The following is a 22,035-nucleotide window of genomic DNA, read 5'->3' as shown; positions in this document are numbered from 1 at the left end:
TGTCTTGACCCTGTATGAGGTATAAGTCAGGAGCTATGTCTTCTACCTTACATACTGTGCTCCCTTCCCTCCTCACACCAGTTTCAAAGCACAGATGCATTCCCAGCAGCGTGCTGTTCTCCTGCCAGTTCCCTTGTCTTTCTTGCACTGCCACCAACTGCACTCTTATGGGTGTAGCTTTTCCTATTTCTAACAAGATACATTTTACAAGTCATGAATTAAGAGCTCTGCAACAGGTTCATTTGCTAGAGCATAAACAGAGAGGAGGAAGAGATCCCATGGCCACCAGAAATATACAGCTAAACAGGAAAACAGTTAAAAATTAATTTCATAAAGCAGCTATTTAGGAGTTCTAGAGGCAATTTAATACAGATTGACTTAATGTAGAAGTGAAGACTACTGTGGTCAGGGCATGAATGCTACTCATGTCTCTCTGCGAACCACATGAATCTCTAAGCTGGATATGGTAGGTCTTATTATAAGAACTCGGAACATGCCAAAGCTACATGCAAACCCTGTATTCAGTGTAAGGAATGATGACATTCTAAATTGTTTTCAGATATTTTTTTCTTCTAGAAAATGTAATGCCTGCTTCTTTTGGGACAGATGATAACATTCCACTTAAAGTATTTTGCCATCTTCCAGAAATGCATGGCTAAACGTCTAAAACACCCCAGCTTCCTATTAAATGGAAACTAGCCTTCCAAGTGCTCAAGCTACTTCCAAGAATGGGAAGTTTTAAGTACTCCCACCTAAAACATTAACTGTAAATGAGTCTCTAGCTAGAATAATTTAAAACTACTGTTTATTGAATGTAAATCTAAATGAGACACTGTGTTCACATCAATTCAATGAAAATAATAATTTGGTACATGCACTCTGGGATCCATGTTAACTCCCAAAGCATATGATAAAAATTAACCCAGATTCCTTTTCACCAAATGTAAGGGGAGCATTACTTTTCCTGCAAAGATCCTTTTCCATTTGAGTATTCTATCATAGCACCATAGCACCACAGTATCATAAGGGTTGGAAGTGACCTTAAAGATCATCCAGTTTCCAATTCCCCTGCCATGGGGAGTGGATCAGGCTGCCCAAGGCCCCATCCAACCTGGCCTTGAACACCTCCAGGGATGGGGCAGCCACAACCTCCCTGGGCAACCTGTGCCAGTGCATCACCACTCTCACAGTGAAGAAATTTTTCCTTATGTCCAGTCTAAATCTGCCCCTCTGCAGTTTATACTCGCTCCTCCTCGTCCCATCCCCACAAGCCTTTATGAATAGCCTCTCTCCAGCTTTCCCGTAGCTCCTTCAGGTACTGGAAGGTCGCTATAAGATCTTTGTTATGTTATTTCTCATATGATATATTTTTGCCATTCATAAATATTTATACATCTAGAGTAACATTCCAAGACCAAAGCCAGAAAAAACCTAAACTGAAAACATTTATTTCATTCAAATTCTTCTTAGTTCCTAATACAACTGAAAAATAAGAGAATAAGACAGATAATAAACACTCCTAGTTCTACAATAATGTTATTAGGTTAAGCACGTGATAGTTAACAATACATTACCTGTGACTTTATATTCTACATTCATTTACAGTTAAAGAAGTAATAGAAGCAGCTTCATTAATATAATTGCACACAGACATGCAGTATTATAGTTGAACATTTCTGTACTGCCCAAGATAAGTCAACCTAAGTGAGTACACTCAGGGTTGCTGAGAGCTGTTTGGGGCTCAGCCATGAACAAAAACCAGCAAGTGCATATGCACTCACCGATTTCTTTAGGCCCCCTACTATTACCAGATTCAATAATTGGCTTGGTTACTCTTTATGGCACTGAAAGAATCTCCTTGAGTATAATTTTGTGCTGATTAAAATAATTCCCTTTCAGATTCAAAAAACCCCATTTTTTTGCTCTCAATACTAAGAGCATGAGGTTATAGACCACGCACTTCCTAATGCTATGTCCTCCTATCATCTGTAGTGCTAAAGGATGCAGAAATAATTGTAGAGCTGTTATTTGATCTAAGTCTTGGGACATAGCCATTCTTATAGCTGGAATTTTTAAACCTCTCACACATTTTCCCTAATCTCTGGAAGCACCATTTTCCTGAGCAAATTCTGACAGCCTCTGGCACCGACAATCCCCGTTTCAGTTTTTGGCAGAAGCAGAAACCTTGCTTCTGGTCTTGACTGTGGGTTAAATGGTTCTGTTCCATTGCTAAGAATTCTCTTAACAATTGAGATAATATATGACACTTCTCCTTATTTTTAATCTTCAGAGTGTTGTATGCAACACACTGGCACTATTGCTTTAGTACAGGCAGTGAGGCATTTATCAGTGAGGTTTTGTAAGCTGCAATATTCAGGTAAAATCACCTTTGTAATAAACACTGATCAAGTTTTCTAGTTTTTAGAGACTGAATGGCACTTTGTCCCTCTTTTCCAATTTGATTTTCTACTTCATTTCTATATGTGCATATGACGCTTATATTTTCTGTTATTTTACAATTTAAATATGCAGAAGGGAGAAGTCTGCTACATATCTGTGTTAAATGAAATCCACTTCTTGCTAGACTTTTCCTTCCTTTGGTACTATTTCAGACAAATCCGGTGACAGCACATTTAATCACACAGAGCTTCCTCATACAGCTTGGATTTTTTTTTTTTTTCCACTTTGGAAAATTTCACGTGCATTCTCCATAACTGATGTGTACATATTCTCCAACTGCATTTTGAGGTTCCTTAATGACAGAGCAACAGACACCAATGGTACTACATAGATTTATGTAAAGCCTAACTGAATGATAGGAGCGAAGAGTATTCCCTAAAATTAGACTGACTGTTTCCATGGAAACAAGAGAGCACAAACGGAATTGTATTAACTTGACTTAACAGAGTCAAAAGAAAGGGCATTTTTATGTTTTGTTGACGAAAGGGCAGAAGCTAGAAGTTTACTATTTATAGGATTTCACATTTAGGAATAATTCTGAACCTCATTTTGTTCAGACGAATGGAGTTGCTGGGTTTGGGGTTAGGGAGGCCAACATTGACATCAAAGGGTGCCACTGTTAGTGCATAGTTTGTTCTCCCAGATAACACAGATGAGAGTTTAAATATAGAAACATAGTTTGAACCCAGTTAAGCTAATGTTCAAACAGAATTTATATTCATCTTCAGAAAAAAAAAAAAAAAGGATAAAAGATCCCAATTTCAAAATTGCCAACAGTGAAAAAATCAAGTTCAACCCACACATTGTTCAGTGATAAAAAAAAAAAAGTGTGTTAGGAGAAATTTTAGGAATTTGCTAAACTAAAACACTTGGTATTGTGAAACCACTCCAGCCCTCTGATGAACATTCTCTATTGAGAGTGTCTTGGATTTATTGCCCCAGGATTTGACACGGTGCTCCAGAAGCAAGGACACCACTGCTAATCATGACGGACAGCCTCTTCTCCCTCTGGAAAGGCCCTCTCTTTCTACAGCTAATGATAATATTAGTCCTCATCACTGCAGCCCACTAAGGATTTCAGTTCTAGATATAACACTTCATATTGTCTGATTGTTCACTTTTGTGTCACATGCAAGATTTAACATTTATTTTCTATTAACTACTTTGAAAATGGCAACAATCCCAAACGTCACAGCCTTCAAGAACCAACATGCAGCTCCCCGACAGGGATTGATACTTGACAATTATCCAGGTTTAAATCCTTTCTTTATATACCAGTTGAATTCTGTACCACTGTAATTTATAGTCAAAATGCTGACTATTATTAGGTCATATTTTCTACAAAAACAATTATATCAATGGTATTGCCTTCATCAGCTAAACTTGTAACAGATTCTTTCAAAGTAACTTATTTTCTAGGTTTTTAGCAATAAAATTATTTATTCTTTTACTACAGCCTTTAAAAAAATTTACTGTTGAATCCTATATCAGCTATTCAGAAACTATACAAGGGATCAATGACTGATTGTTCCTCTCTACCTTCAGCCATGACACAAACACATAGCTTTAGCTTTCCTTACTTTTAGGCAATTTATCCAGTGCTCTGAAAGGAGCTAAACAGATCAATAGTCAGTAGGCTGCACACCTCCTCAGGCAGCCCTCTTAAAACTTTTTGATGTTTGTTAGTGAATTCTGGTACTTTCAGTAGCTATATTGATAAAACATTGTCTTTTTTTTCCAGCCCTATATAAGAAGAAAAAAAAAAAATCAACACACTTTCCTTTAGAATAGGCTGAAAGCTGAAATTCTTTCTGTTCCCCATATACTTAGACTCGACATCATCATTTGCTATTTGGTAACATATTTCTTCATGACGTTTGATGTAGTTAATCAATTGCGTACCTTTCTGAGACTCTAATTTAAGTTTTCATTGCCTGTTTTCTTCTTCTTTCCATTTAATTCTTTTTTCTTTCTAGTTTTATATCTGCCTTTGCTTGTTCTGTAGGTGAAATAGCTCAGTTACAAGCTAGTGGTTCACAGAGCATCTAATAAAATATTCTGATTTCACAATTATCTTTCACATCTAGTTACTTTTATTTCCCACAAATTCACTTATATCCCTATTAGAATATTATATTTGTGTGTCCTTCTGTGATATATATAAATGCATTATAACTCCTGTATTTCCAGATTTTAATTCCTGTGCACAACAAAAGAATAAGCTCAAAATTACCTATGTAAAAGCTACTTCTCCTTTACAGTTCTTCATTCTCTGTCAAAAAGGAGGTAAAATATCATTTTTCTATGTTTGAGGCGCTCCATAGCACATATTTCAAGGATACTATAGTTTTAGTGGCATAAGAACACTGTCACCAGTCTCTCAATTGACTTTCGCCAGATTAAAGCTTTTTACTCTTCAGTACATACTAGAAAGGCACTTGGTAAGCTAATTATTCTAACTTCATATGTTATTTGATAACCCCATAACAATATCAAAGTATACATCATCAGTCTGGATATAAAGCCATAAGTAATCAAGATTCAATGACTTGAATAACGATGATTTAACATTCATGTAAATGCCACTCCTTCCACTCCTGCCCCCTACAACCTCATCTTACTTCATAACCACTTAATATTTCAATTATACCATCTCCATCAAAATCAGTAATACCAAAAGGAAAACCTATACTTATAAAAAAATGAATGTTAATAGTTCTTGGCATCAACATAAAAGCAAAAAAACCTTCTCTTAGTGGCATTTCTCAACTTCAATTTCAGAAAAATATCCCATTTGTGCACAGAGAACTGAGCCAATATTCAAGCTCTTGAAAAACAAAACCATTGAATTATTTCTAGAATGCAGTGTGGATCCTGCACCCCAGAAGGAAAAAAACCACAATCACCTTGCCTTGCTGAAGAAAGGAGATGATGGTACAGGGCAACAGTGAATTCTTACTTCAAGTAATGGGCTATACCTATTCAAAGGGGCTGTGAACAATGCCTGTTAGGGTACAAACAATGCCCTTTAGGGTACAAAATCTCCTTTATCTCTAGGATCTGACACCTAGAGATAAAGGTGTCATGACACCTAGCATGGAAACAGACTGACAGTAACCACCAACATTAAGAACTGATGGATTTGCTTTCAACCCCGTTGTATTTGGATTTGTCACCAAAGAAGTGAAACACATTCCTGATTGAGCAGCTTATTAAATCTGTCATCTTAAAATTCTAGAGGAACCTGAAAGGAAAGACACTAGCTTTATTCTAGCAAAGCAAAGTTGCATAAACTTTACTACAGTATTGGAAGGATACTAACAAAAGAAAAAACATAAAAAGAATAAGGCATAATTCCCCAAAATACCCTCGATTCCTTCTTTCTCAGGAAGTACTCTTTGTGATTTTGTAACAACCCATAAGCTACATAATGGAAAAGTATTTTCTGCACAACATTTTTATTTTACCACAATTCATATCTCATAGCCAGTTCTCCGTAGCAGATATATATAACAACCCTGCACAAGACTGACTGGACTTCAGGGAGTCCATCTATCTTTTATTAGCTCTGTAAGACTATATTCAAGTACATCCATTGAGGACGTATAAAGAGCTGAGCAACAAAATGATTCTGATTACATCTCAAAAGTACTGCAGCTCAAATTACTTAAGAATACTCTCAATTGTGCTTTTAAAATTGTCTGCAATGACAAAATAGTCAACTAATGTAGAACTAGGATTTAGGTTAAAAAAAAAAACAGAGAGAAACAGAGACAGCACCCAAATAACTAGGGTAACTTATTATGTAGCCATAACGTAATAGTCTTCACACCTTCACACCTTCAGACTACTTTACCAATACAAAGTTTTCACAGTACTTACGTCTGATACCAGGGCATTCATTAAGGTCCTTTATAGAATTAGGAAGCAGAAGAATCAAGAGATTTTTGGAGATCATAGGAAAAACAGAGCAGCAGAGCCACTTCCAGGAAACCTTGGCTAATTCCAGCCTTCCTTTTTCAGAACTCAAAGGTATAATACTACATGAATTTTGAGGGAGGATACCTGAATACAGAAAGACAGAAATATTCAACAACAGAAAGCATTGTTGAAAAAATATTCTGGATGAGTTAGCAACAAGACATCAAATATTTCTTTTGGTTTTTTATGTGCACGCATGCACGTGTATACACAGACACACATGTACTACTCCCACCATCTTCCTTCTCATGCAACAACCAAATCCTTCCTCTGACCTCTACAGGAAGCACAAGCTTTGTCTTTTCTCTGACTTCCCACTGCATTTCATTATTCATGCTTTTTCCACCTAGACTAAAAATTTCCAATAATGTGCAGAATCACAGAATGGTTTGGGTTGGAAGGGACATGAAGGTCCAACCCCCCTGCAGTGAAAAGGGACATCTTCAACCAGACCATGGAACATGTTTTTTATTCTCAACTGGGAAGATAAGTTACTCCATAAATTGATCCAAAAACATATTGACAGCTGGTGGTACTGATACAAGTATTTGTACAGTAGCTTCTCCCTGTAAGGTTCCATCTGCTGTGACATCTCCACTTTAAGTTTATGTCATTAAACTTCACAGCTTTATAAACACAACCTGTACATTTAATTCCTTTATGCACTTCCCTGTAGAATATCTAAATATACCAATAAACTAACATCTTTTGAATGAGCACTTCTAAAGCATACTTTCTGTTAGGACTGCTTTTTCACATTCCCACTGTAAGAGGCTCAGTACTTCATGGTTCTTCAATGACATTTTCTTTGGCAAGGATTATACTCCGTGACACAGATCAGGAAAGGAACCAAAAGAAAAAACTTGTGAAACTGAACTTGTGAAAAAGGAGAATTTAACACAGATCTACCAATACAAGAGTGAGAACACTGAAATGCAAAGCAGATGCTGTTCTTCTTTTACTTCTACAACTTGTAACAGCAAGGAATGTAGGTTTAGGGTTGGTTAGCTGAAGTGGCCTTCGAAAAAAGCCACAGTTGACAAGACAAGATTAGAGTTCATTTTCCAGATGTTTCACAAGACATGGGATGCAGTCTTGGACAGAGTTTATTTGTGTGTATGTTAAGAAAGTATCTAAAAATCATAACAAAATTGCAATACTGCCTAGAATAAGTCTTCATATGCCTTCTTTTCAATATCTAGTGTTTGTAACTTTTCTAAGCAAGACACAGCATTGTCGTGGGAGGTCAAACACACTGCCATGACCATACTGCATGCACCTAGAAGACTCATATCACAAAACATTCTCTAAGCTCACACAACACAAACAGTGTAACAAATATGACCTAACCAAACATAGACACTTGTGAATATCATATTTAAAAAAAAAGATTTCTAATGTACCTATAAGTTTTTCACTCCTTTGTTATGCATGATTTTTCATCAGTAAAAGTATATTTCAGAGGAAAAACAAAAAGAAGTTGTGAAGCTATATAATATAACTAAAAGACAAAGATTACTGTTATCTGTAAACACATTATTAATAGACTTTGCATTCAGGATTTAGGCCATGAAATCTCCGATTCCCTAGGTTTTTTTCACTGTGTCCTTGTAAGCCTGCCGGCACAGCCTGTTATATCAAGAACAATGTAGCACAGAGCTCCCAACCATGCCTCCCACTTCAGGGCACCAGGATAGTGGGAGCAGGCAGCACTGGAATTACAAACGACACAGGGATGCTCTTTTACAAATGTAGATGTGAATTTGCCATTCCATTTTGTGGTCTGCAGGGAACCAGGGGAACTGAATGTGACAGAACATTGCAGAAGGCTAGTTCTGCTTCATAATATTTTAAAGGAAGAGAAGTGGATAATACTGATGCTTCACAACTGTAGACATGTTTTTCCACAAATAAACTGTATACAGCAAGCAGTCAAATATACTTAGTGCTTCATTTCAGGGTGGGGAAAAAGGAGAAGGAAACACATTGTTACAGAAATACACTTTTACATCCAACACTGACCTTGCCGTTAATCACCTAATCACAACACATTTCTCCTAACAGTTCAGGTTTACCTCATTTGTACATCAGCCCTTCCACCTACTCATTCTGACCACACAATAAAATGAAAGGATGGGCAACAGTCTCAAATTAGTAGGAAGGTTTCTCCTCTAGTTGTCCTTATTAAAATTTCCTGCAAACCCAGACCCCTACTTAGCAAAGCTTTGACGTTTGTTTTCCATTTGCACCAAGTGAAAATTGCAAATATCAGAGCAATATAGAAACTATCCGGGGGCAGGAATGAGGGAGGAATGGGTAGGAACTCCACACTAGAATTTTAGAAGTCTTTGCCAAAACACATGCATTGCCATAGAAAGGTTTGTTTCTATCACTTGTATTTACTTAGGGGTAAATGTGCTGAATAATTATTGCTTTATGACAAGAATCCAGAAAAGCCAGGGTTTATGGATTTTCTTTAACTAGTTTTGTATATCATGTGAAAATAGAGTTAAACGTCAAAGCATAAACTAGGATGACAATACATTGTATTTATAAGAAGAGGCTGGCTATTAAATGCAAGAGCCTTTGCCTCTCTATGAAGGGACAGTTCCAGTTTTGGGGATAGACCACTACAAAGAAAGAGGCATATTTTATGGTCTCCCTGTAGGACCTTTGTTGTTTTAGGAGGTTGTTATTTTTTGTTGTTGTTGGAGTTTTTTTGTTGGGGTTTGGGGTTTTCTTTTGGTGGAAGGTGGTATTGGTTGGGTTTGGGTTTTTTTAATATAGAGGTGATTCCAACTGGAAGCCTAATCATTCTTCTGTACTAAACCCTAAAATCTCAAAAGACATCCTGGAGATATTATCAGTCCAACTTCAAAAAGAAAGTTATAGTGGCAAGAGTGAATAAAATAGAAAACAAAAAGCTTCCCTCTTTTCTCCTGATTTTATACAGGCATAAGCAGCTATCATCTATATTGCTTTCTGAGGCAAAATTAGCATAGTCTTATTAGCAATAAGATTTCAGCTTGCAGTCTTATGTCTATGATTTCAAGGAGGCATATTAAGGAGTTAAACCAATTTCAGGAGGGTGGAAAGTAGGAACTGGTATATTCCATGTGTTTATAAATACCAAGGAATGTGCTACCCAGTGTTAGAATACTTATGCTTCAATATTCCTGATCTGCACAAAACCTTTAACACTACCTAAGTACAGTGAAGAAGAAGCAATGACTAAGTCAAGCCAGGAAGATTACTGTCTCCATCTCCCTTAACTGCAAAAGAAACTGAATAATTTACCAGCTGGCATCATGTTGTTTACATTTCAGTCAATGCAACATGACAGGAAAATTAATTATGCCAGCACCACAGGCTCATTCCCAGTGTCCGTTCGCTGTGCACGTTTCATAAGATGAATGTGAGACTTGCCTAGACAAAATGAGAAATGGATTGGCAAGAAAAACTCATCCTACAGCCTTGCCGCAGGTAAGAAAGCAGAGCAATCAGCCAATATGAATTTTCTTCCCTTCACCTCTTCTTTTTCTCCCACCTGTAAGCCACAGCCATCATTCCCTGGAAATACCCAAGTGCCCCCAGATCTGACTAAACTCAGTCAGGATAAAGCAGTCATGATCCCACACCCAGGAGCTCTCAGACTCTCATTCCTGCCTTTCACCCCAAAACACTTTTGTTGCCTGGGTCTGCTTGCAGCACTGCTCCGACTTCACAGGCAACTTGCTGAAAAGCCACGACTCTCTGGCACAGCTTGTGACAAAAAAAAGCCTCGACCAAAGCCTCTGGAATCAAATTAATCCCATCCCCTGGCATAAGCCCCAATGAGCTTGGGGAGAACACAGGAAGAGTAAAGATGTCAGCACAATATTTCTACATGTTTAGGTTAAAAGCCACTCTATGGACCTCAGCAAAACTATTCACCTGTTGCAAGTGGAAAGGTCATTTAAATGTTTTCTTTGGCTAGAACACGTCCCCAGTACTTTACAACTAGCATAGATTAGCATAGTCCAAGACCTGCTGGAGTTCCAAGCTTCTGAAAATGTTGTGTATTTTCTTGTTTTATCATTTTTAACACAAGGACAGAAGCTCTTAAGTACTACTCCCAGAGCTGGAATTATTTCATTTCCTCTTCTGTTGAATTATTTTGGAGCAGCTTGCGCTACTGATATTTCTTTCCCCCAGACACATCACAGAGCTTGTGTTCCAGTGTTAAAAAACAGGATTCAAATACTTTAAAGCAATTAAAGCAATGCCAACAGAGGATGAAGCCAGAATTTCTTCCTTGGCCTCCTTGAGTTTGCCAGGCTCCTGGCCCAGAAGGGACTGGGACAGTACATACAGATGGGGCAGGGATTTGTTTACATGTGATTTTTATAGAAAATATTAATTTGGAAATTATTTGAGGTACAAGCTAAAATTAAATTCTTAAGTTAATGTTATAAATTAACAGTAGCCTAGCCATACCTCTTATTTTGGACAGCATTGCCTCATGTTTTCATTAATGGCCCAATTTGACTTTTCATCCACAAGCTGAAGAAATTGAGGGAGGTGCTGTGCAGAGGAGCACCAACGTTGGCAAAGGCTCCCTTCTATCTCCCTTTAAAGCCTTTCCTCCCATAGTAGACTTGTCTTTAATGTTGGAGGACTTTCTGTAGAAGAATTACAGAGGAGCAAAGTCAGATGACAAAGGATAACCTATATTTTACAAACCATTTTCACTTTTTTTTTGCTCATGTATTCCATCCCTCATACATCAACTAACATAAAACCCCTGGTTTAGGTCTGCTTTCACTTCTAATACGTGTCAGATAGCACCTTGACTCGTGGCGACCTGTGTGGAATTAATTACTGCCCTATAAAACCAGGAATAGTCAGGTTTCCTAATACATTCAAAAATAAGTTCAAGTGTTGTCAAATTCTTACTGTATAACCCTTAAATCTGCACTGTTATAAGAAATATTTTGGTTTGGGTACCTTTTATTTAGTTACAATTTTAGGTAAATTTTGCAAGTCACTTGTCAATATTTATTCATATACCAATATTTAAACTGTTAATTAGTTACAATGAACACTTAACGACATAATCTGCAGTAATAATTTCACATACACTTCATTAACAAAAGGGTGAAGAAAACAGCAGTTAAACGATAACACATGCACACAAAAGCTCTACAATATCTTATTTGCCAACACGTCATGATCGGCCACAGATAACGCATAAGCCCATTTTGTTCAATACAAAAAACATCCTGTAACTTCAGCTTCCATTAAAAAGGTAACAAAGAAAAGAGCCAGATTTTCCAAATGGAAAACTATGAAAATAACCAGAGGGGCAAAAAGCTATAATTTCAAGCTTCTTAAAGGATACAACAGAGAATAAATTTTCTGGAGTTCTCAGCTGGAAAAAGCTTCACTTACTTGTTGAGTCAGCAGCATATGTTTTAATTTTCCCCCTTTGAGGACTTGTTGCTAGTCCTATTGCAGTCAGTAGCAGCATTGCTAATGAACTCAGTGAGAAAGGCAGCAGTTATAGCCAGAAAAAACACCTAATGTAGAAGCACGTTAAATTACATTATCAAGTTTATGTTTATTGGCTCTTGATGAATTTCATATCACATTTGCTCTGTTTACAATTCAAGTATTCTTCTTACAGCTAGCTACAGGAGGAAGAAAAGGCAAGAGTTCAAGAACGATTCCACTCTTGAAAATACAATCATCCATAATAAAAAAATAAGAAGATTGTAGTCAGCCCTTAGAGACAATCGCGCATATCAGAACAACACATAGGCACACCTGCCCTACCAGGACACCTGCTGCATAAGTAGCATGCGCTCAGTAGGATTCCCAGCCAAGAAAACGGTGTTATCCACTTCTCAAGTAAACTTTGCCCACAGAGACTCAACCTAGAGGAGCAGGAGTATTGAGGAGCCTGACAGCAGATGGGGCACCAAAGGAGGTTGCTTTACATAGTTCCCTTTTCAGTATAATCAAACTTTTAATGCCATTTCAATTAGTTTCACATTCAAAGCACGGTTCCCCAACCACCACATTTTGTTTAAAGGCTGCACTGCTACTGTGCTACTGCATACTTTAAACTCTATTTGCCTCTGCAGGTGAATCTTCACCGGAAGGAACTCTCAGCAATACCACATATTCCTTCCAGTCCTTTGCATGCAAAGTGTGTGCTGTGAAAATAGGTAGCTAGAAAAATACTTAAGTACATCACATTAATATTACTATATTAGTATTAGATAGATTAGTAGTTAATTAAATTGATCCTATAATTTTTTTCCTCCTTTACTTGCAAGGTAACTGCATATACATATGAACTCTGAAAACCTCTGAGGCTTTAAGCTGATGTAGGAAAGAAGTTTCTCTATCATATCTTCTTCTATTTAAGGAGTGGATACCAATACAATGAATCCATTAAAAGCCAATATAAAGCTTTTTTATGTTATCTGTATGGATAAGCACTCAGCTCTGTGGGAAGGAAAGCGCCTAGCAGAAAGCCACGGGCAAGATGCGACTAATATTCTCAGTGAGAAAAGGTTAAAGGTATCATTCAACTCTCAGGCTGCAAAACCTATTTAGAAATGTTCCAACTGGTTGACGGCTAAAAAATTCAAAATATGCCAATATTGTATGAACAATATGCTTTATTTTCTCATGCTTTGCCATTAGCCTTAAGCCCAAATCCTCCAGAATTCATTTGCATTTGGCTACAAAGCTGTCTCAGTGAACACTTAAGTTTATGTGTTTGGACTCTTTTTTTTTTTTTTTTTCTGTAGTATTCACATCACACGATTGCTTCTATAAAAGATTTTATTTCCCCTCAGCAAAAGAAAATTTTTTCTAGGGTTCTGGTATAATATTTTATATAATATGTAAAATCTATATCATACCTTCATTTTCACGACCATTATAGAAAGTTTAGTTGTTTAACATTTCCTAAAGGAGGAAAGGTAACCAGCACTATAAAATATGGGCAATGAGATAGCCAAGTAGCCAGGGAATATTGGCTGCAGTCCTGTGAGGTGATGAGCATGTTCAAATCCTTTTAATTGAGAGCCCTGAGTGACTTGATTGTGTATGGATTTACACACATTACTTTTTTTTTTAAAAAAATCCCCTCCTTTCCATCCTTAAATTAACAGAAATATAGAGTATATACAAAGGTATCATCCTTGAGCAGCTTCTAGAATACTATCTCAGTAATGACATAATGTGTTTCACATCATTTTCCACATTGAGGTGAAACAATTCCCAGTGTAATGTTTGTGTATGATAGCAGTAAGCATACTAAATTATAATTTTCACTCATAAAGAAAGCTTACACCGTGTCTGAGCTGGCCTTCATCTCGGAGTAGGTGTTGTGGAAAGCTGAACAGTGAGCTTTTCTCTAATATTTTAAAGTAATTGAGAGGAAGATCCAGTTAGTAATTTGCAGGCATGTGGTCAGTCCTCCTGTCCTCCTCCTCAACACGGCTGTCTGGATCCATGCGGTGCAAGGAAGGGATCCCCAAGACAACTCAAGTGCTGACCCCACCGCGGCCCTGGACATGCACATGGGACTAAGACCCCAGGAGAGAGGCAACACAGGCAGCTGCAAAACAGCAACTGCAGAAAGAGGAGTCAAGTTAGGACACAAACCCAGGTTCAGCACATTAGTTACTTGAACAGTTTCTGCTTATCTGTCTTTCTGCATCCCCTTTGATAGACCTGGGGCTAAAAGTCTGTCTCCCTGCACTGTGTGCCTGCTTATTCCAGATGGGCTGCGGAGCTCGGAGAGGGAAGGAATAAAATATTAATAGTCACAGCTATTCTGGTATAATAAAGGGAGCCAAACTGCAGCCAAACTTCAACAGGAAAATGGTAAAAAATATATTTGTCTCTCCCCACATTGGGGAAATTTGAACTGTTTGTTCCTTTGAAGTCTGTACTAAACCCAAATCAACAAAAGCAAAAAACTCTGTTCTTTTATAACAATTATCTCAAACTCATATGGGCTGATTCGCTCCAGTTTTGCCACAGCAACCCCCCTGCTGCACAGGCAGGTGAGGGATATGGAAGTGCTGCCTTGCTGGACGTGCTTTCCATTTCTCCCTTGCCCACCTCTAGTAATGTGCAGGAGCACCGGCATCTGGCTGCTCCCTCTAGAAGCCATGCTTGGGAAGTGAAGTCCCCCTGCAGAATCACTGGTGTCAAAACCAAACGTATATGAACCACAAGTAAATGAAGTCAAAGCCTGCATATGCCTATGAGAAAAGGCAGGTTTCTGTATATAAAAATTTTACAGAGCACAAACTATACAGATACATTTTTAACACCACTTTTTCCCCAAAAACTTCTGATGTAGTTTAACCTTTCTCATGAACTCCTCTTCATTAGCACAATTAACAACAGAAAAACTTAACAAAATGTGCGAAATAGGAAAAAAAAACAAAGGATTTTTTAAGAGAATATGTTGATATACATATAAATGAGTTTGCTGTAATTTCAGATGTTTTAGGTCTAGTCCCAGTGATATAAAAAAAAGAAAAGGTAACAAAGTGGATTTCTGGTTTGCCCAGGGAGACTCTGAAAACACTGCAGTTATTTGCACAGGTGCCCACAAGTGCTTCGTGCAATGAGGAATAAACCCTAAATAGCCCAACATGACCTATCTGGCAGTCGGGCATTTACAGTTAATCTCTAGGTAGCACGCACACACCCCACATATTGAGTCACTTCACAGGTAATCGGTCTGGTAGCCAAATAAAGTTGTTACACAATGAATTTGACTAATGGTCACAGAGGACTTAATGGTTTTGTTGGTGCTGCTACTACTAGCCAAATCTTATTGGAAAAGAAAAGGTGGGGCTACTTTTCTTCCATTTCAGTAACTTGTGATAATGGCAGCATTAGGATCCCCGTTTCAAGTATATTATTTTTAAGCTGTGTGTGCACACACTTTCATGAGTGCAATCAGGCTTGTCAAACCTACTATTCTAAGCCATCTCCAACTACTTTCTCGGCTGAATTATTTATGCAGCCAATATTAAGTTCAGCGTGCTGAACGTTTCATATCAACGTAATAAAAATTTCCCAGTCCTCAGTCACTCAGTACTGGCCTAGGTCACATGCAAGCTTGCTTTTATGAGTAATCTAACCACACTGAATCTGTTATAGATGAACAATTTATTGAAGTGATGTGGGATTTTTTTTTTTGTTTTGTTTTTCCCACTCTTATTGCATTTTGGTGACTGAATTGTAAACCTTCATCGTAGACCAGATGAAGCAAGGCTCTTGTTGCAAGAGACAAACAATGTTCCTTCCCTGAAAGGTGAGTTAATGAAGTGTGAAAATAAAAGACCTGTGCCAAAGCCTCCCCTTCAAATGAAACCTCTGCCATGTTATTAGCTGATGTAAAACCTCAGCTCACATCAAGCAGCATGATATATTGTGCAGAAAAGGATTTTGATTAGTAAAGATTAGTGATTAAAGTGTGGATGGGTGATGGTTTTTAATGTGTTATAAAGCCTGGAAAGATTTTGTCCAATGGTGAAGAAACTGAAACGGACATGTTGAAAACACGTTGCATTTACGAGTTTAAGATGGCATTTCACATACACTCAGCACTATTATGCTGTTCAGCAAATACACCATCTGGGTATTGCTGTTAATTCTTTTTTTTGGATGTAATTAGCCAAGGGTACAATATAGCACTATCCTAAACTTTGATTTAGAAGAGTTAAATATCAGTAGAATTTAATGTCAAATGCTATAAATAAAGGGGATTCCAATTTCTCAACTGTACTCGTATCAAGTGTGTGATAATAAGTAAAGTTAGCTTCGAACCAAGGAATAGTCACCTATTCAATGTTTAGCAGTATTCAAATACTAAATCTGAAACTTTCATTATCATGAAGCAGAGCTGTCTGCTACCTCTTGTCCATCCTTCTCCAGTAGACTCAGTCTGAAACATATACCAGTAATTTTAAGACAAGTAGAATCACAGAATGGTTTGGGTCTGAAGGGATCTTAAAGATCATCCAGTTCCACGCCCCTGCCATGGGCAGGGACACCTCCCACTGCATCAGGCTGCTCAAAGCCCCATCCAACCTGGTCTTGAACACCTCCAGGAATGGGGCAGCCACCACTGCTCTGCGCAACCAGTGACTCTGGGCAAGGTCTCATCAAGTAGAGGAGATGGGCAGAATTCCCTCCCTCGCCCCTCTGGCCACACTTCTTTTGATGCAGCCTGGGATACAGTCGGCTTTCTGGGCTGCACGCACACTCTGCCAGCTCACGTGGAGCTTCTCATCCACCAGCACCCCAAGTCCCTCTTCTTCAGGGCTGCTCTCAACCCATTCTCCACCCAGCCTGTATTTGTGCACGAGGTTGCCCTGATCCCAGGGCAGGACCTTACACTTGGCCTTGTTGAACTCCATGAGATTAACACAGGCCCACCTCTCCTCCCTGTCAGGGTCCCTCTGGATGGCATCCCTTCCCTCCGGTGTGTCGACCGCACCACACCGTTTGGTGTGGCTCTATGTTAATAAGTATAGCTAAAGTAATAATAAGTAATAAAAAAGTTATAAGTAATAGATAAAACACTTTCTAGAAACATTTGTTGTACTACCAAAACTGTTTTAACTTATTTACGGATTTCTTTGAGCCAACAGCCATTGCACATTTCTCTTCAGACCTTACTGTCAGCCTCTTTGAATATTCTGCCCGATATTTCAAAGCAAAACGTGTACTCTGGGGGAATATTAACAGATACTTTACTCCAAGCACAGACTGCAGAGGGAGCATTCCAGTGTTTTAAAGTACTTTTAGAGCAACTTTTCTCTCATTTATATTGTCTATATGGCCAAAGCTTCAAGACCCATTATTTGCCTCCTACTGCAGATTAGACTATAGCTTACTTATATGAATGTGTATTCAGTGGATTTAATCCCGCCTTCCGTATCTGCGGCAGTACGCTGCCTCCACATTACTACTTACATGGCAACTTGTCAACTGGCTATGACTAAGTATAGTCTGTATTGCATTGCAAAGGGAGAGAAAACAAGGGAATTGGTTTACACGTTTTTGGCCATATTTTTTTTTTTTTAAAAAAAGAATTGTTAATTATAGCCAAGGAAGCAATTCATAAATGGACCTAATTTTAGTTCCCTTTTCTTTCCTTTTTCAGACTTGAAAGTAGATTGTGCATTTCCTAAATCACACATTTTATTTAAATGTTGCCAATGAAGCCAAGATTTCTAGAGACAAAAAAAAAGGAGGAAAAGAGCCAACAAAGATGGATTTATTGAAAAAACACCCCTTTCTACCAACGCTAGCCAATAGGATACAGAAGGAAGAAATACAATTCCTTGCAAAATGTGCTCCTCCAGTTTTGCACAGGAAAGTTAGCCTTCAGAAAGGAAGTAAAGCAAAAGCAACAGAATTGGAAGGAAGGAGCCGTTCGTCTCTGTGCTGCCAGAGGCTACAAAAATCAACACATGCTGATGCTTCTTGCCTCAATGCGACCATCAAACCACACTTGTTCTATAACTGACCTATAGCTGAAAGACCACCTACAGGAAAAGATATGAAACTATTATAATATATATAATGCGCTATATTACATATACTATATATAATAGATATACTATATTATATAGAATATAATATATATATATTATATAGATGTTATATAGAATATAAAATAAAGTGATGCCAGCTTTAAAAGGAAAATGTATCCAGGGGTAGGAAAAAAAAAAAAAAAAAGGGTGTAGGGAGAAGGAAACGTACAAGTACTAACCTCAGGTAAAAAACAGCATGAGAATCACCAAACAAATAAAACATTTGCTGGCACAACTCTGGACGAAAAGCGTTTACATTTTCCTGTCGAAATAACTTCTTTTCCTCTTAACAATTGTTTTGAAAATAGTACATTTACACTGTTGAACTCTAACTAGAAGTTTAAAAACACTCCAATATTATTGTGAAATTTGCTTTGAAATTTTAACTAAAATAAGTTTAAAATGACCAGGGAAAATTTCAGTAGTTGCCAGAAGCAGAAGGAGGTTTCTTACTGTAGAGTAGTTCTTCAAAATTTGTATTCTCTCTCTATGCAATACAACAAAAAGGCCCAATTTCTTATAATCAAACAAAGAAGGCACACAAATCCAAACCAATAACCAAACAAAGCACACACATGCCCACCAAACAAACAAACCAAAAAACTCCATCAATGCCACGACCTATCCTACTCACTCTAAGTAATCTGAATTACTACAGAAAGGAAGTTATAGATGAGTTCTGAACGAACAATGAAATTGTACCAGTTTGATGGGCATTGGCAAGGAAGAAAAATGCACGATAAACTCACTAGGAGTGCTTCCTTAAACATAGCACATGATATTTTTTTCTAATAGAACATAAACTGAAAACACTCAAGAAAAATTGGTAAGTACTGACTTTCCACCACTGGGAGAGGATGGAATCTATTTGTTCTCTTCATGATACAAGGTAGGGTACATAAAAAAAATTAGTAAGAATAAACTAGTAAGAACCAGCTTCAAAACAAGCAGATGGGATGATTATTCACTAAGTGGAGAGCTAATATCCTTAAGAAAATAGAAAATATGATGAACTGAAGAAAATACAAAAAAAAAAGCAAAAATTCTGCAAGTTCAAATGTAAAATTATCAAAGCCACAGACTTTAAAGAAACAACCTGATAAAGGCATGAAAAATGGGATCCATGCTACATGGTACTTGAACAACTGGAAAAAATATTCGATGAAGGTAAGACAATAGTATAAAAGCTCAATAACACCTATGTGTTGATGTTCATAATGCAGGAAGAGCTGAGGGGACCTTCTCAAATCAGAGAATTTTTTCTCAGGAACACACATAAGGATCTATTAAAAACAACATTGTCTGTAGACAACTATTACCTGTGATATCACTTAAATGAATATGAGCCAAATCACCACCTGAACAACACACCTCTTCAGCCAAGAGTTTAAGGGTGTTATTTCATGAAATTGCCTATTTACTAGAGAAGCTACAAAGCCTTATTGCTTAAATTGGCCTCTGCATCAGATGGATGAACAGTGGCAAGGGTGATCCAAGCAACAAAAAACATAGAGAAAGGCTTTAACTTGAGTAGACGGGTTGAAGGTAAAATAAAACAAATTTACTCGGCACTTTGACAAATATGATAGAATGGCAAGTGAGTCAACTTTACTCCTTTTTCAACAAAAGTCAAATCTCAAATTTATATACATTTTCAAAGCTACAAATCACTTACTGTAGTCATGGAAGTTCCCAGAGTTTCTGAAAGAAAGTAATTTGGAGAAGTCCCTCAAAGACCATTAAGGAAAACAAGCTATTATCGGATGAGAAGGAACATCCCCTGGAAGATTAATAATCTGCTAAATTATAGAAGCAAATTATAAGAATAAATAATTCTCTTGTTGATCCTACATTATTCAAGGTAATAAAGACCATAACAAACCTAGAAGTATTCCAGAAAGACCCAACAATGCTGAATGGGTAATTAAAGGGTAGATAAAATTCATCATCAATAAATGAAAAAATGTGCACGGGGGAAACAAATGCAAAATGATGTGCTCCAAAATGTCTCTTCCTGCTCAAAATCTAGCATTTCTGATACTGCCCCAAAATAACAATTACTTTGATAAATATATCATTTCAATGCCCAGTGGTTTAAATGTAAATCAGATATTAGAAATTGTTAGGAAAAGAACAGATAACAAAACATGAAACATCAATATGCTTTTATACAAATTCTTTGAGTGCAGTTTTAGTAATGTCACCTGATAACATATCGCAGAAAAGTGTAACAAGGGATAATTAGAATTGCAAAATGATTTTCTAAATCTAAAGATTAAATAGACAAGGACTCTGAAGAGTTGAAACCTAACAATAAAGACGAAGTATAATAAAGACACATGAAATGAACAACGTGGAGAAGATGAAAAGGAAGTGATTATTGACTGTTTCTCAGAAGACCACGATTACCCAAGACACGTTACTCAGTGCTACTCTTAGACGCTACGGAAGAAAAACCATTTTTTCTTACTTCATTGATTATTTTGCCACAGGACACTGGAGTGATCAGAAACAAACAGATTTTAAAAGTAATTAAACAGTCTCTTGGACAATAAGTGAACACAGTTCATGCAGCCTTCAAATTCCGTAGTCCTTTGACTCCAGATTTCTATAGGCTAGGGGAGTGGATCACTCTACATCTGTCCTACTTTTACACGTATTCACTACCTCCATAGTTGAAGACAAAAGAAGACTAAACAGATTTTTGTGTTAACATAGTAAAATTGCTTCTGTAGTTTTCTATAGTTTTCTTGAAATACACTCATATTTTGGAAAAATAAACACACACCCCTCCCCAGGAAAACAGGGAAAATAATAGTATCATTGTTTTCCAGTGGGTGAAATGTTTCTTCCTGGGAGTGGAGCCTAATTAGGCAACATTACAGCCTTTCAGGTCACGTGCCATCCATTTCTAAGATTGAGTTAGCTTGCTCCAACACGCTGAGGGGAAATGGCAAATTTGCCAGTGAGATGGGACTCATGGTATAAACGATACCAGTGGAAGCTGATACCACCTCTTTACGAAACTAACTCACCAACTCTGAAGAGTAACAGAGAATTGCAGTCACATCATTGCTATCAAACATACGGCTGAAACACAACATCCGCGTCCTGGGCAGTCTTTGCAGCCAAATCCTTACTGACAACTTTTGTCCACTGACTTTATTTATCACATGGCAGATAAATGTTAACTCCTAATCAGCATTTCCTCTCTACCTCAATGCACACCAGTTTTCACATAAATTTCTCTTTCCGAATTACAAAAGCCAGTGAAAAACCTTTCCAGAAGAACGCTCTACAAAACAACAGCTCTAAAGGACTCATTCATTTTGTCAAGACACGTACCAGAGCCCAGGCAGGCATGACAAGTAGCCAGAGAGCCTTCCCTCTCTCCGATGCCTCTGCTATCTTCGCTGCCATCTCCCTACATACAGGCACATCACGTCCACAGAGGGAATTAGAAGAAAATGAAACAACTGCCTTTAGTTCTTCCTTACATAATATCTTTTAGTCTCAGCAGGAATTAACCCTTATCTCTCCTCCCCTAAGAGAAGGCAATTTTCCTAAAGTATAATAGCAAGCTTCCATTTTTGGTTTCTCCCCCCCATGAGATTTAATTAGGATCCTAACTTTTGTATGGCTATACTGGATTTTATATGGAAGAAGCGTAAATAACTAGAAGTCTTTCCAGCAGGCCAGCCACTTATTTTGAGTCATTTATTTTAGTTCCATTGATACATTTTTAATGACTCTAAATAATGGGTTGAGAATTCTGACTCAAATTCTTCCTTTTAATATATGTATCGGTTCTCACTGTCTCCAATGAAAGTACTCTAAAGAAAGGTATAGCTTCACATCAGCCTTTTACTATGTTCATTGCACTTCAGAGTCAGAGTCCAGTAGGAAAAAAAACAGTAGCATCATATCTAGAAACAGAGTTGCTTAATTTATTCCTCCTTTCTATTTTCTC

At 37.5% G+C, this 22,035-nt stretch overlaps 1 protein-coding gene across 1 annotated transcript in view; it reads right to left on the bottom strand.

Moving 5' to 3' along the window:
- DAW1 (dynein assembly factor with WD repeats 1) overlaps positions 1–22,035 on the bottom strand; it is a 312,498-nt gene that overhangs the window by 158,577 nt on the left and 131,886 nt on the right. The gene's annotated exons all lie outside the window — the stretch shown is intronic.

This window comes from Cuculus canorus, chromosome 9, assembly GCF_017976375.1.
Source record: "Cuculus canorus isolate bCucCan1 chromosome 9, bCucCan1.pri, whole genome shotgun sequence".
In the NCBI taxonomy this organism is placed as follows: domain Eukaryota; kingdom Metazoa; phylum Chordata; class Aves; order Cuculiformes; family Cuculidae; genus Cuculus; species Cuculus canorus.
The sequence above is the reverse complement of the archived record's forward strand: the minus strand, read 5'-3'. Positions and strand labels throughout refer to the sequence as shown.